Below are 13,505 nucleotides of genomic sequence, written 5' to 3' on the forward strand. Positions count from 1 at the left end.
ATTTCTTTTATATAACTTGGTCTGTGGTATTAGCATATTTTTTAAGTGCCAACAATTTAAAATGACTTGTATAAAAATATAGAAAAAGCAGAAGTTGAAGATGCAATTTGAGATTGGAGAATCCCAATAAGCAAACTATAAATTATAAGTCTGCAGAACAGATATCTCTACTGTGGATACAGAAACAGCAAATTATTATGATAACATATATTCAATAAATTTTTAAAAGGCCATATTGTAAACCTTAATAAAATGTCTTTCCTCATGATTTACTTCATGGTCATACCCCATCACATGCTTTATAGCTCCTAAAACATTTTCACTCAGAGATTTTAATTTATTAATTAGTTGTACAATTATTTGCTGTTTCTCTTTCTTAACCCCAGTAAGGATGGAAATTGTGTTTTTCTTTTGCACAGTGCTTATTACATTTATACATCAGTCTCATAAATTTGGTTGGTCTGATTCATTCGAACTAGAACCTGGAAATTAAATGCCAAAACTTGGAAAATCAAAGCTGTAGACTTCACGTAATTCACCAAGATAAAATTACCTTATAATAATGTCAATCAGGTAGTCTTTTCTGGCAACATTCTTCTAGCACACAGCTCTTAAACCTCAAAGGCACTCAGAATTGCTCAAGTACCATGAGGCTATGCTAGGAACTTTCACTGATATTTCAAAATGATCTCTGTAGAAATGTGCACAAGCACTTAAATTACTACAATTATTTCTTTGTATTAAGATATTGCAAAATTTTAACCTTTCTATCTAAAGTGGAAACTAAGATATAGATGGAATAACACAAAGGAGAAGAACAATTATTGTTAATAATTTTTTATGACTCATTTACCTTTGTACTCAAACTTTTCAAACTACTTAGAAGCCTTGATAATGGAGATGAGAAATTCACCCAAAGAACAGAATCTGGGAGAATTCTTTGCCTGATCTCAAAATACAGCAATGGCAGTGGTAGGACTAGAACTCATATGTCTTGGGCTTCCAATTTTAGTTTGTCTTTTTTTTTTAAAGAGACTATTTTCAGAATATGAAAGTGATCTGGCTGAATAATCTTCCACTGAAGGTCACGTGGCATATGACAGAAATAAGCTTTGTTAAAGTACTTCCTTCTATAAGATGTTGCTCATCTCATTTGCTCTCTCAGAACATCTATATCCTAAAATCCACCATTCAAATAATATCTATCAGTTCAAATCTTATCAATAATAACACTGAACCTGGAGGGCTCTTAATAAAGAGTTTCATGAGCATTAAACGAGAGTGGTTAGAATGCCTAACCACTTTTCATAGTGGAAGAAAAAGAAAGTTTGGTTTTCTTCATAATTAACATAAGCAAAACTCTTGCAACATTCAATACACTGCTATTGCTAGTTGTCAACTCCCTCTTCCTAGGAACCCAGGGAAAAAAACATGAGCCAAGTATAGTTTGAAAATGGTTACAATATGGTTTTTATTTTCTTTCTGCTTACTCTTCTATTAATCCAATAGGGTTCCCACTTGTATTTCAGATAATGATACCTGGGTTCTTATTTCCCTTAGAGATTTTCTTAGTCTCCCTAGCATAACAGCAAATACTTATATAAAAGCTTACCTTGTACAAGACACTATTCTAATATATATCCATATTCTTATATATTCATTTAAGTCTCACAAGATGTGTACCATTATAACTGCTTTATACAAATATATATCACAGAGAGATTAAGAACTTGCCCAAAGTCACATAGCTAGTAAGTGAAAGAAACTGAAAAGTCCAACTCCATGTGATTAACTACTGCACTGTATTGCTTTTCTAAGTACCAGTTACTTGATCACAGAATTCTTAAGCCTTGCTCTTACCAGTATGATTAGAAAAACACCTATTTCCACTTCTTTTTCTTTTTTTCCCTATACTGATTGGCACTCTAAACTCCATATCAGTTTGAGGCGTGGTTTGGGAGTGTAGGAAATATGACCACACATATGCTATCTTTGTGTTTGCTTTGTAGATGAAATCAAGATCTGTGAGAATTTACACATGCAAAAGTACATGCAGTTGTCTTAAATCTCCTATTTTCTCATGCCCTTGATTTTTAGGGCCTAGCAATTTAACATAAATTATAGTTCTATTTAAGTGTAAGGAAATTAAAATACGGAAAAGCTCATACATTTCCTGAGATAATCATGAGACCATGTTCTTCCTTTAACAATTTATTCATTTTTTTATTTTAAAAAATAGTCTCTTTCATTGAGATTTAGTGTATCACACATTCCTAATTAAAAAAGAAAACAGTTTCCATTTTCAAAAATATATATAATGAATCCAGGAGAAAAAACATATCTTGGGGGTATCTTTTGTATAGCAGATCTAGTTCCTCATTTTTCTATAAACTGAAATCACGCAATATGTAGTGATCAATGGAAAACAGGCTCACTTCTTTTCAGGATTAAAAAACAAAACTCAAATACATGCAAAATTTATTGCATGGATGTTGACACTACATTTCTTTGTTAATGAAAAGGTAATACATGTGACAAGTCTTTACATTTTATTGAACAAAATCACAGTTGATTAAAAATGCTGAATTATTTTTCTTAGGCAAACATATTTTATTGTGCAAGATTGCCCTCTTGTGTTTTCTCTAGTTACGTCATCATTATTTTTATCAATTTAACATTCAGCTTTTAACTTTTGCATTCAAAATTAACTCACTACTAAATGAACTTCAAAGCTGTATATTCAAAACCATATAGATCATACATTAATGTTAATATTTGGGTTTGTGGTACACTCTATTCTTTTAAATCTCAGAATTAATTTATAAAACACTATGACCTAAAGTTAATAAAAAGGAGACTCAAACAGAAGTAAGTACATAAAGAAAAATTTAGAATAATGTCAAGGAATACTAAAACCCTGGTACTAACTACCCTTATTGCCAAGTAATGAAAGATGCAGCCAATTAGTCTATCAGTATAGAACTGGCTTAACATCCATGCAGTCAGTTTCTTCCTTTAGCCTACTTAGTTATTATAGGTATATAAAAACACAATTAACTTCTTTAATTATTTTGAAAAAAATTCCTCATTTATCAAGCTAGCAAAGTTTTTTTTTTTTTATGTTGCCTAATTAAAACAGGTACTCTCAAATATTGCTAGTAAAAATGTAAACTTGGTACATCTTTTTGTAAATCAAATTGGCAGTATATATTAAAAGACTTTTAAAAAGGATTATTAAGTTTACTTCTAGGAATTTATCTCAAGAATGCAATCCTAAGTACCCAAAGAATTTTGTGCCAAAACTGCTCATCATAGCATAATTTACAGCACGAACATCAGTAACAACCTAAATATGGCCATGTGTTGAATTAGATTGGAATACAATCATATTGTGAAGTCTTTCACAGCTATTAAAAATTTAATGTAATATTTAAGATAACATAACATTTTTCTATGTTACAATTTTAAATATTTTAAAATCTGGACAAAATGAAATGTCACAAAATATTATAGTGGTTGTCATTTGGGGGGGCACTATGATAGCTTTTCTCTCTCCTTTTCACTTGTCTGTATTTTTCACATTTTTTATGTTGAATATAAATTACTAATAGGGGAAGTCCCCATGTTTCTAACATCAGCAGAATCCAGGTGCTGCCCTCTTTACAGAAATCAGGACTTTTTTGTGGACTTTCTATGCAAGCTCAGAAAACTTTTGTAAAGAAAACTAGGACTTCAGCAACTAGCTCAGAATAAAGCACCCAGCTGAGCGACTGTAGAAAAGTGGAGGGGCCCTAGGTCACAAAAAAAAGTAGGAAATGTTCTTAGGATGGATACTTTTTCTCCCAAAACTTTATTCTTTGGAAGAAGAAAAAAACAGGTGATACAAAAGAGCAACAGCTACCTATTTAATGCTGAATGCGAGTTAGGTTGGTTGAAAGGTTCAGAAGCAACTCTGTTGTTGGACCCTCCCTGTCTCCAACTTCTGCTTACTTTTCAAGTCTCTGTTTAAATACTGCCTTCACTGGGGAAACTTAGCTGCCACCACCATGTGCAGCCATTATAATCATTCTTTCCCTATCATAGCCCTTTCTGTCTGTTATTAAATTCTCTGGTTTAATTGTCCTCATCTGGACTGTAGGCTCTAGGAGGGAAAGGGCTAAGTAGACCCTGTTCACCTTGGTACTTACAATGCCTAACAGGGGAGCAACAGAGGTTTATTTAATGAATAAATATATGGTTGAATATGTGAGATAGTTTAATTAAATTTAACTTCCCCCAACTTTCTTTAAAGAGGTACTCTGATGCAAATGCATATCAAAATAAAGATATACACATTTTGATGGTGGTGGTCCTGGGATGCTGTGAGTGCTTCATTCAGCACTGAGGTCCTAAATTTTGTTTTCAATTCACAGATATATGTGTACGTGTGTATAAATGTCAAGAGATTTTTCATATTATTTTTTTCAAGCCCCTCATGGAAAATAATCCTGAATTATTGACCAATTGCTTGTAATCCTTAAAAAATTATGACATCTTCATTTAACAATAGGGAGTGAATAAATTATAATTTATAAAAGAGCTATAAAAACTTTAAAGGCATGGTAAAAATAATAATATTATGTTATTATTAATAATAACATATAACCCATGAATACAGACAACAGGGTGGGGATGGCTGTGGGAGAAGGGGTCAGCTGGGTGGGGGGTAGCAATGAGGAAAAAAGTGGGACAAGTGTAATAGAAAAGCAATAAAAATACAATTAAAAATATATATAATGGTAAAGTTTTTAAAGTACACAATCTACATATACAAAATAAGCTATCTCCCACATAAAAAGAAATGTACATATTATATATTTACATAATAAAGATAGTGAAAGGAAATACATCAAAAATATATTTTGATTATTTCTGAGGGTCATTTCTTCCTTAAACTTTTCAGTATTTCTCTTCAAAATAAGTATGTCATACTTTTGTTAAAACATGAAGCATTATCAAAAACTCTTTATACTAAAATTAATTCCTCTATGTATAAGCAGTTGTCTCAAAAATTGTTTTAAGACTAAAGGATAGGCATGAATATTTTTTCAGAGAGCACATATATATTTTCAAATGCTTTATACTGAATAGATTTAATAATGCAATGACCTTTAATGCAGATGTTACTAGAAGACTATAATCTAGAACAATACTACTAGAAACTATACCATCTTGAATTTGGCTTCTTAAATATCCTTATGTTTAGAGTTTTTCATATTTCTCAAGAGAAGACTATGAAAGAGTATTTTTTAAAATGTTTTTGAAAATAAATTAATGCATTTTATTATGCCTAGTACAAAAAAAATGACATTTTAAAAAACTAAAGGATAGGCTACAGGCAACTAACTAACTGTAGTTAGTTGCAGTGGATTGGGGAGAGGCTACTTTGGGCAGAATTACCTCTTAAAATACACCAAAAGCAGCAGTTCAGACAGCTAGTCTGGGAAAATTCCTCACCCGCACCACCTATCTCAATAGATCTAGGAAGTTGCTTTTTCTTTTGCTTAACAATAGGAATAGTGATAAGTAAAATTGCCCTCTTCCGAATCTCCCTGAGGTGCAAAAAGACTACAAAGATCAAAGGAACCATTAGCCAATCCCAGAACTTCAAAGGTTTATCCTATGGGAACTTTGAGAAGCAGCTGTAAATTTATAGATTACTCACAGTCTTCCATTACAGTTTATAAATATAACATTACACATATCTTGGTTACCATATTCTTTTTATTTCTCTATTATGGTTGGATTTAAGGTTTTAGAGTTTTGTATACATATTGAGAAACAAATCAAAATACATTAGGACTAGAGAGCTCTACACTAGCAATGAACACTGCAGCATTATTCTTAGCATTATGTTCTCTTTGTGCTTTCTAAACCTAGCTTTTTAATGTCTTGATTGTTTCTATATTTTCTCATTCAGGAAAAAATAAAACAAGCATTTTCTTTCACACAGTTTGTGCTTTAACATGTTATCAAAGTCTACAAAATCACTTACTTACCTTTCCTGGAATGGTTTTACAGACTCAGTCCCCACGACAATGAAATTGTCTCTTCACTAATGCATTTCTTTTGGGATGTGGTGACTTACAGCCCAGAAAATCCAGTCCATCATCTGTATGTAGACTGTGGTGTTATCATTGAACACGATGCCTCCAAGTGTTCATTTTAATAATAAAAAGTGCATCTCTACAGGACTACTTTAAGCAAAAGAATCTTAAGCAAAAGACCCTAAAAGACAGGACTAGACCCTTAAGACTCTAGAAGATACTATCACTTCTAGTAATAAGAATTTCTATATAAATAAACTTGTTTTAAGGCATTTACACCAAGAGAGAGAGCTACTATCTGAAAAGGTGTAGAGCAAAGTCAATCTTGGGAGTCATACATTCAGAATGATGTATTATGCATCTACCAGTTAAAAAAGGAAAAAAGACATCATTTTCACTCTTAAAAGGCTTCCATCCTAGAAGAAACCACAGATTAGTGGTGAGAAGGGGTGTTTGTGTGTAAGAGAGAGAGAGAGAGAGAGAGAGAGGTTAGGCATGGTGGGGGTAATAATTTCAAGGAGCAGTAGCAGCATGAGCACAAACACAGAGACCAGAAATCATCTTGTACATTCTGGGAACTACAAGTACTAATTTGGTTCATAGTTCATTCACTCATATATACAATAATCATTAATTGAATACTTGAATTAGAGTTGTGAATGGCAAAAATAACTTGTGCCTCAAGGTAAGATCATCAAGAGGAACTTGTTTATTCAGTGAACATAAAATGTGGTCTTCCCAGAATCTACTCCCATTCTTTTTAACAGAAAGTTAATGTTATTTAGTATATATCTCTTCCCCACACACCCATATACCTCCAAAGAAGCTCACCCATGCTCAGCCCCAGGTAGCCTAAATGGGGGTACACTTAGTCTCTTTCTAGAGATTTAGTCAGGAATAACATATGACTAATTCTGACCAATGAGACACTGAGAGAGGTTTACTAGATGTTTCTGGGAAAGTAACTCATGTAAGTCACTGAAAGCCTCTCCCTTCCTCTCACTGAGCATGAATCAAGAAGCATATAGCCCTGCCCTGATTGGTGTGGCTGAGGGGTTGGGTGTCATCCCCCAAACTGAAAGGTCACTGATTTGATTCTGGTCAGGACACATGCCTAAGTTGCGGGCAGCCAGGTCTCCCACTGATGTTTCTGTCCCTTTCTTTCTCCCTCCCTTTACCGTCTCTAAAAAATTATATAAATAAAATCTTTTTTTTTTTTAAAGAGAGAAACACATAGCTCCAAATGTTTATGGCAACCATATTATAACTATGAGGGAAACCAGTTTTAGGATGGAGCTGACTCTGAAAATAGTGGGAGAGAAAAAAAAAACTAGATTTTCAATACTATCATTGAACCAACTAACCCTGAACTTCACACTGCCTCTGGTAGTGTTTTACATGATCTAATTCACTCCCTTATTGTTATTTTTTAAAGTTAGATTGCATTTGTTGGTTTTTCTGTTATTTATGGCCAAAACACCCTAACCAAAGTTTAGATTTTATTAGACAATGGGGGCATCACTGAAGATGTTTAAGCAGGAAACAGACATCGTCATTTTGCATTTTATGAGGACAGCAGGGGCAGAAATGCTGAGGATGGAAGGATGAGATGAGCAACTGGCTAACATTTATAAAAGACTTACTATGCACTTTGTACTAAACACTTTCATTTATTAATTCATTTAACTATTCTAAAATCTTATGAAGCATGTAATAGTATCCACATTCAATAAAAGGAACCTGAAGCCCAGAGACATGAAGTTGTCCAAGAACACAAAGCTAATAAGTGACGATTTTACTATAGACATTACTTTACTCTCAGCCTTATATATACATATATATCAGAAGCAGCTCACCTTACTGTCAGTCTAAAATACACATCATTGATAAGAGTAAAACCAGCCGGTTCCAGTGATTGCCTCAGGAATAGGCTGGTGACCCAATTCTGGGCCGGCTTCTAACCACAAATTCATACTGTATACTTTATAGGATTATTATGAGAAGTAATTAAATATTGCTTATAACATATTAATGCATGATAGGCCCACATTAAATGCTTGCTACTACTATTATGATTATAGTTACCATGAAAAACTGAGAAGAAATATTCAGAGAAGGAGGGCAAAAGAGAGTGGTATGACAAAAGCCAATGGAAGAATTTCCAAAAGGGCAGAGCAGCATCAAGTGCCAAGGGAGAATAAAGTGACACGAGAGTTGAAAAGTCTAATGGGTCTGCCCTTTGGGACAGAATAAGTGGCTTTTGCCAGAGTGGTGTTAGTTGAAGGGCTGAGGTGGAAGCCAACAGGTTGGTTGAAGAGTGAACTTTCACCTGAGTGGAGACAGTGGCTACCTACTATAGCTTAGCAGTTTCACTGTGATGAAAAGGAGAGGGAGAAAGTGTGGTAGCAGAAGTTTCCAGATGGAATATGTTTATATACTCTGAGGCAGTAGCTAGCAAAGGTACTGTTGAAAATTCAAGAGAGAAACAATGATGGGATAGGTCCCAAAGGAAACTGAAAGAGATGGCATCAAGCCTACAGGCAGAGGGAAGCCCTAGTCTTGAAGAATCAGGCCATCTATCCCCTTCTAAGGCTGGAGGGGAGGAGGTAAGTGTAAGTTCAGATATAGATGCAATTATAAGTATGGGAAAGGAGTGAGAGTTGAGAGTGTACCTATGGAATAGCTAATTTTTCTTAGTGATACGAAGACAGGATCATCTGCTGAGAGGGAGAGTGTGAAGCATGTAGTGGTCTAGAATAGTCACTGTGGGATGAAGCTCGCCTGGAAGATAGATAAAATAATTCCAGAGTCCCAACAGCAATGACATAGCTAAGTTGGAGACCAAGAATTTTCAATGGCTTTAACCATGCAGGAATATGATTCTCTCCAGTACCACTCACAAGCCCTGGTGAAGATATGAAAATCAGCCTGTTATGAAAGTAAGTATGAGGTTAAAAGTAATGGAAATGATGGGGATTGACTGTGGGAGAAGGGGTGGGCAGAATGAGGGGAAGCAATGGGGAAAAAAGTGGGACAGCTGTAATAGAAAAACAATTTAAAAAATAAATTAAGAAAAAAAAAGAGGGAAAACAAAAAAAGACTCATCGAGGATGAGAAGCTGCTAACATTGAAGGCAGGCAGCTGTCCTAAGATATTGACAAAACCTGTATGCTCACAAATTGCGGCTGGATTGAAAAAAAAAAAAAAGAGTTTGATCGTCTTTACCTGTCTTCCAATAATATTAAATATACTAATTATTAAAAAAAAAGGAATGAATTGCAATCTCAACCCAGGGTTACAAAATAACTTCTTTATAATCAATTAGAAAGGGCACTAAGAAATAGGTTCCAGGTTAGTTTGAGGGCCTGACATAGCAATTAGATTTTTTTTTTCAAAAAAATTAGCAAAAAAATATTTTTGAACCAAAAAGTAAACAAAAATAACCAAACAACAAAAGGAAAATTAACAGAATGCACTGACTATTAAATAATTGGTTGCCATGAGGAAAATAAACATACTGGAACTAGAACTACGGGGACAGCAAAGAGCAGTTCTTACCCAGGTCCCCATATACCCAAAGCAATACTGGCAGGCTGACAAAATTCTGAGTATTTTTCTTAATGCCTTCATATAGAATGAGAAACAAAGTGACTATGTGTATCATTATCTCTGTTTCTCCTCATTGAAGATACTGGAAAAACCTACAGTACACAAATCAGCAAAGCAAGGAAGTGAAAAACAGGGCTGTCTTCCGATGACAGAAAGAGACTCCTTCCTGCCTAGTCTCTGAAGTGACAGATGATTTAAAGCCTAAGCAAATCTTTCCCTGATGGGAATTGCCCACAGCTTCTAATAAGATAAAATTAACTTAAGTAGAAAATAGTTAACAAAACCTTAAAGAGAAAGTAAAACTTAGGTGTGCTAGGAAGCCTCCTCACCTATCTCTCCATCTCTTCATGATGGGCTATACAATATTGACAAAAACTAAATTGCAAAATTCAAACTAGAATTCAGAAAGGGAAGAATTAGCTTTGTATACAGCAGGGAAAAGGGAAGAAGACACTAAGCCAATAGGAAATCTGGGCAAGAACATTCTGAGCATGCTTATCACTGACCAATGAATAAATTAAAAACAAGATAAATAATAAATTTTTTTTTAAGTAATGGAAATGAGGACCATTTGAACAAAGTTCTCTCTGGTTCCTCATATTCTCCAGATGCCTCAGTTCTACACACAAAATCTGGGCATGTAATTGGGACTGCCGATCACTGTTCTCAAAAGAGAGTTAACAAGAACAGACTGTCACACCCCAAAATTCAAAGAGAAGAACCATATTGTTAATTAAAGCACTTTACCTGGGACTCTCACAGTGTTCCAGGATTACAGGCAGTAAAACCATATACTAAAATTCAGTCTTTGATAAAATTTTATGGCCCTCAAATTTGATGTATGCTCTTTCTTTCATTTAGGATAAAATGAAGTTAAGGGGACTCATATTCAAGGCTTTATATATAACAGATAGGATTAGTAACAATCACATGGCATGTAAAATAAAACTACACAAATATTTAAATTATTCAGTATGTGTGCCTATGAGACATGCCATCCTGCTGAGTCAAGGGAACGTAAAACATCTCTCCTTTATTAATGTCTTCATTCCTATGGTTACCTTTCAGGCCGGTACACAACTATGTTTCCCCTCTAAACCTAGACAATAAAAGAAAAATGTTTAACTGTTAGAAAGAATTAGGAAGGGAATTTTCTCCTTCCAAGCTAACTTTAGGAAGTTGCTTTAGGATTTTGTTTGTGAAATTGCTATTGGTTATTTTGATTGATTTAATGAGGAGTTATTTCTTTTTTTCTATAAGAGAGGGGGAAGGGAGGGAGAAACAGTGGGAGAGAAACATCAATGTGAGAAAAAAGACATCAATCAGTTGCCTCTAGTATGTGCGCCAGGGACCAAACCTGTAACCTAGGCATGTGCCTGACCAGGAATCGAACCTGCAAACTGTCCCCTTGTGGGACGACAACCAACCAACTGAGCCACATCAGTCAGGGTGAGGAGTTATTTCTTCCAAAAAAAATTAAGGTGTGTCCTTTTGATGTTCAAAAAAAGAACAAAGACAACAGTAAAAAAAAGTGGCTATGACATCATAGGATATTACAAAGCAATGGATATACCAATTATCCAGATAGAAGAATATCACTGGTTACACTTTACCTGATCTGAGACCATTAATTCTTATGAAGTCACTGCTCATGAGAGATGATTGTCTTTTCAGAGTTTCATAATAGGCAAATAAACCTAAATCATGAGTGAACTAATCTTATTTCTATTCCTAAAATAATGTTACTATCATATCAGTATATTACTCATAAACAGCAGTGGATTGAGCGTCGGCCTGCGAGCTAAGTGTCGCTGGTTCGATCTTCCAGTCAGGGCACATCAGAGAAGGAAAACTCTGACCCCAAAAAACCTCCGCTGCCTTGCGGCATACCTCTTCAGGGGAAAGGCTAAGGGAGTAAACCCCGACAGAAAATCCGGAGCCGGAGTCCCTAAGGCGGTTTGACGTTGTAGTCAACACCGGCAACTCCTGCGGCGCACCTGAAGCCAAGCTGTACTGACTCCGTCTTTCCCTTGGACCCTTCAGCTGCGAAGAGAGGGGGGGTCTGCTGCATGGGCAACAGCAGACCCTCCATATCACCCTGCCCAGGCTCTGTAGCTTCAGCTCCACTGGAGAGGACACTCCAACGTCATCGCAAGATGTCGATTCAACACGGGAGGAGACAGATACCGTGTCACTCCCGAGTCGGACTGCACAGCCATTCTCAGCGGTGCAGATAGACTCTTAAGAAGCTACACCATCGTCTCTCGAGACAGACGGCTGCCGACGACAACTCATAAACATGAGTAAAAAAGATTTCATAAGTACAGATTTCTTAGAGAAGTCATTTGACTCAGAAGTTCATTAATGGGATTAATACGGGGATATAAAGTGGAGTCACTGGAACTTAGATATCAGAACTCCTATCAGCTTATTAATTAGTAAGGAGGCCAGAATTTACTTTGGTTAATTATAAACATCCTGGACTGATGAATGAGAGAATAGAATAATTCAGTAAAAAATACAAACAAAAAAAAAACACTTAATAAGTTAAGATGTGAATACAAAGTGAAGATGACTCAGACCCTGACCTCAAGGTCTTCATAACTCTCATCTTTCTGAAAATAACATTGTGACATCAGGTCAGCTCCTTAGTGTGAGAAAGCTCCATTCCAAGTTACAATATGGAAAGAACATGAAGACTTGCTACCACTCATTCATTACAATAAAGTCACATTTTTCTAACGAGGTTATATTCCACAGTGAATAACAGACATTTCTCTAAGTAACAACTAACCTTAAACATGTCTTAAGGAGTTGTGTGGGGCCACCTTGATCAGTTTTTCCTGCATGACTTGAATAGATTGTTTCTTTTGCTGAACACTCAGGTTACATTTAGAAGCCATGTTGTTTGAGAATTTTGTATCTTTAAACAATGTATGAACATTTGGAAATATGGGTTTGTTTTGTATTTTTTATAAACCCTAAATGACATCACATTGCACTTATGCATCTCATTTATTTTACCCCCTTAAAGGTGTTTAAGAGGTCTTTCAATGTAAGTACCTGGGCAAACTTCTATTTTCCAAAAATGGCCACAGCAATTATTTCTGGTCTCACATGCTCTTTAAGAACTTTGTTTCTCTCCCATCCAGTTAGGGTCTATTTCTTCTCCTCTTAAACTTGAGTGAGGCTTTGTAATTGCGTGGATAAATAGAATGCAACAAAATTGAACTGATACTGTATGACTTCTAAGTTACTTCATAAAAAGTAATCCCTCCACCCCACTCTCATTCTTGGAACCCAGCCATTATGCTGTGAGGAAGCCCAAACCAGTCTATACTGAGACAGCATGAAGAGGTCCACATGGAATGGAACTGAGGTCTCCAGTCTGCAGCCTCCAGCCAGCATCCACCACCAATATGAGAGTGGAAAATTTTCAGATGACTTCCCTTCTCAGCCTTCAAATGTTCCAGCTAAGGCCCTATGCATAATGGGGCAAAGAAAAGTCATCCCTGCTATGCTATCTGTATTCCTGACCCACAGAATCTGTGAGCATAATAAATGATTCTTTTATACCACTATGTTGCTGGGGGGAATTTGCAATACAGCTAGAGTAACTGGAAGAGCACCTATATATCTATTTCAATATTTTAAACAATAACAATGAACGTTATTATTCTATAGTATTTGTGTGTCATAGTGTATTTAGTCATTCCTGTGTTGATACTTAGGTGGCTGGAAATCATTTTTCCTATTATAAACAAGGCTGAAATAAATAAGTTTTTATGTCTACATGTACATAAATGTCAG

The sequence above is a fragment of the Furipterus horrens genome, unplaced genomic scaffold (genome assembly GCF_987537825.1).
Source record: "Furipterus horrens unplaced genomic scaffold, mFurHor1.1.pri manual_scaffold_3, whole genome shotgun sequence".
NCBI classification, from domain to species: Eukaryota; Metazoa; Chordata; class Mammalia; order Chiroptera; family Furipteridae; genus Furipterus; species Furipterus horrens.